Here is a 3,984-nt window from a genome sequence, read left to right on the forward strand (position 1 = left end):
ACAGATATCAACTTACCTTAAAAATCGAGTTTCCTGCATCAAAAAACAGGTGAGGTCTTACTGCTCCGGCACAGATTACTTAAATGAGGTAGAAATGAATACACACGACTATTGGTGGTAAAGGGACACTAATTTTAACATTGTCTAATAGATAGCAGCAGACAGTTAGAAGAATTAAGGGGTACTCGGTTTTATCAACCTACCCGGTTTTGTCCAACTCTCCCCTACGTTTAATCCTATAATATTTATCCAGATTTTCTTTTGTTTTCTTCGCCGTTTTATTTTTTAATTATTCATGTTTAATGTAACGAGAGATCTAAAAATAGTTTTTTTCCATATGCGCCATTTTTGGAAAACTCGTCAACTTTATGCAGCTGTAAAAATAATATATTATACAATGGCTGCATATCCCAGATTATTTTAATAATTTCAATGGGGCTTTTCATTCACAGTCATTTGTTTCGAACTTCTGTCATGTGTCACATAATATTAATATATCTACGTCATACGTTATTGGTATATTGGGATAAACCGTAATCGTACCCCCTCCTAACTGCCAAAGTGTCATGGCCGCCGTCGGGACCTATTGTGCTGACATTTACAATGTTTACATATAGAAAAGTTTGTTTTTTTCTGCTTATAATGCCGTTTTCTAAAGATATTAGTGAACAAAATCGATTTGCTAACAATATTTAATATATTTTAAATGTGCTAAAATTGGATTCAACAGCAAAAGTCGCATAAAGAACATATAAATAACGAATTTGTTTACCTATTACAAATGGGGTTATGTGGTTGTAACTGTTTATTTTGGGAATAAAATGAAAATGATCAATTAAACGACTGGAAAACTGTAAGTATTACAATTAAAACATGTTTATCCTATCACAAGAGTTCACTTCATTTTAAGAAAGCTAATTATTATTATACAATAGACATTTATAAACTGCCATGTACTTTTAAGGTTACTTTTGATCTGTTTTCAAAGCTTATGATTAAATGTTACCTCTTTATTAATTAGATTTGCCAACAAAAGATGCATGATTAAGGCCAAATGCAATTCCTTTGCTAAAGTCATAAAAAAAGTACCAATACAGTTAAAAAAATTATTTTAAAAAGGTCTCTCAAAAGACATGAAAATATACAACAACTCAAAAAACTAGAGAATGTAAAGAAAGCCAGGTTATTGGAAATGGAATTCCTGTTTAATTGAAAGCCACTAAACTATCCAAGACTTTTCAGAATCAAATGTGTCAACTTGTAAAACGATTCTTCTGACATTTTTAGTAAAAACCAGATTATCCTCAAGAAAAATTCTGTTTTAAGTGAAACTCAAAGTCATATATATAAATATTATTTTGTGAATGTGTCATCTTTGAATGAAACAAATTTTTTACCTAAACAATTAAATGTATGGATCTAATTAAAAACAATGCTGAATCAAGTACAGTAGAAATACAATCCTTTGAACTTCTAAATGTGATTGTTAAAAGTGTCGAGATAGCTACTGCATAGGGATTCGAAAGGGATAGACTTGTTATGAACGCACTTGATCATGTACTTCTTACTGTTATAAAGTTGAAACAAAACTTATTTTATGCTTTTTTATCAGTCACTTTTAATTGTGTATCAAATTTACGTGGTACATCCTGCAAAAATTGCTAAAATGCAAACATTATATTTATTTTCTGTGTTACATTGGATACTATGATTGAATGTCTTCCTCTTTTAGATAGTGAAGTGAAGAACATCTTGAAGTTCCAATGATGTTTCAAGATGAGATAAATCGAAATAATGGTTGTATGTTAGAAGGACAGAGAATACGAAGAAATGTTATTGCTGCATACTTGTGTAGTGAAATACAAACTTCAAACATTATAATATATTTTTTTATTTCAAACATTTCATATGATTATGAAAGAACATCTTCCTCTTTAAAACAATGAAGAAGTGAAGAACATAATAAAGTTCCAACGAAAATGATTCCAGATGAGGAAAATCGAAATAATGGTTGTATGTTACGTGTATAGAGAATACGAAGAAATGTTATTGCTGCAAACTTAGTGTAGTGAATTAAAAACTTATTGTCAAATACAAATCAATTTATTTCATACTTTTATAATATATAGTGGTACAATTTTATATGTGTTCAAATAAAAATATTAATAAATAAAATACAATAAACACAAATCATGTATATCTTACAATGAATTACAAAATCAAAAATTAATTACAAAAATATCAAAATAAACCTAAAATATTAAAAAGTAACCCATAATTTTTATAGTACCTACATACTTTGGTTGGTACTCTAATAATTTGGAAATCCATTAAAGTTTGTAGATGGAAATTGCAGGTATCTAAAAAATATATAAAGTAACTCAACAATCTCTTTTCAATTAGGGTTGCAGTTGATAAAGATGAATGACCCTTGCTCGGGAAATCAAATGTATCTAAAAAAAATTAAGTAACAGCTTTCTAACAAAACAATCTTAGCACTAAACGGAAACAAAGATACTGGTAAGTATTAAAACATTTTTTGAAAAATCTTTCTGAAAGTGAAAATAAAGACTACTCTCTATGGGAACAACTAAAACTTGGCATGCTTTACAAAAAAATGTATCCAGAACAAACTTCTTCTCTATAAGGCAATACTACGACAAGTCTGGATGTACAGGATTTAATTCTGGGGAACTGCCAGTAACACAAATATGCAAAGACTACAAAGATTCCAATCCAAAGTCTTTCATGATGTCCGATTTTTTTAGTGCCACTACCAAATATCACGCTAAACTTAAAATTCTTACAATGAAGATAGCTAAAGCTTGAGTACACATAGATAGATCCAGCCAAATAAATAAAAACATTTAATGTATGTAAAATGTATGTTAGTCTTCTTCCACTTGCAGAAGATATTTTCAGTTGTTTGTGCCACTGTGAACTTAAGATCTCTAATATTAACCGATGATAAATTTATGAAAACTGATTTTAAATATTAAAAACTTTCAGAGATATTTCAATTTTCGAAACATCTTATAAAAGAGTGAAAAATATTCAGAGACACCTTACAGCCATAAACCACTAAAACTAAAATATTTAATGTTTTTGTATAAATTAATATTAATATTTATGAACTTTTTAAATATATCTTTAAAAATTTTATGATAAATAAAATGTTTTTGAGTAAAGGCAATATTTTTTTGTATGGTAATAGAAAAGATTAATATTTGAAATCATATACAGCATCACATTTTATAAATTATAATCTTTTTATTATAAAAATAGTAATACAGTGTGTCTACGGATGGGGTGCCCAAGAGGAAAAACTTTTTTATTTTCAATTTTAGCGAAAAATGTCATTCTTGATAAAAAGTTTTGCTTGTTCTAAAACCCCATAAAATGAACTAAAATTCAAGTTTTTCAAATCCTGCTTATTTTTATAGCCAATTTTATGTAAATCCCTATAAATTTTTGCACTAAGTTCGAAATTGTAACAATAATAACTTGGGAGAACAACCCTTTCACTTCTCTGGATTACGAAGCCAGACTTTGTCGTTCTCCTTGAATCATCCAATTATTTATTAATTAAATAATTATTAATACAACAATTTTAATAATGAAATTTATCACAAGATAAATTCTTTATTGAACGCTTAACATTGTCAAAAAAATTGACAATTCACAAATTATTTATCGAAGTTGATAGTTACTAAGCTACATTGTGGCTTGGCAACACTAGATTATTGTTAAGATTTCAAACTTAGTGCAAAAATTTACATAAAATAGGGATTTACATAAAATTGGCTACAAAATTAAGCAGGATTTAAAAACTTGAATTTTATTTCGTTTTATGGGGTTTTAGAACAAGTAAAACTTTTTATCAATAATGACATTTTTCGCTAAAATTGAAAATAAAAAAGTTTTTCCTCTTGGGCACCCCAACCGTGGACACACTGTATATAATTATAATACTAAAGTCACAAT

The 3,984-nt window shown here is 28.1% G+C and overlaps 1 long non-coding RNA gene across 1 annotated transcript; it reads left to right on the plus strand.

Annotated features, from left to right (window-relative positions):
* Nucleotides 1-573: 573 nt before the first annotated feature.
* Nucleotides 574-2,190, plus strand: LOC126889340 (uncharacterized). Its single transcript, XR_007700000.1, has 2 exons — nucleotides 574-853; nucleotides 1,733-2,190. It is a non-coding gene; the product is annotated as an uncharacterized LOC126889340 (long non-coding RNA).
* The last annotated feature ends 1,794 nt before the right edge of the window (nucleotides 2,191-3,984 follow it).

This window comes from Diabrotica virgifera, chromosome 1 (genome assembly GCF_917563875.1).
Source record: "Diabrotica virgifera virgifera chromosome 1, PGI_DIABVI_V3a".
NCBI lineage: Eukaryota > Metazoa > Arthropoda > Insecta > Coleoptera > Chrysomelidae > Diabrotica > Diabrotica virgifera.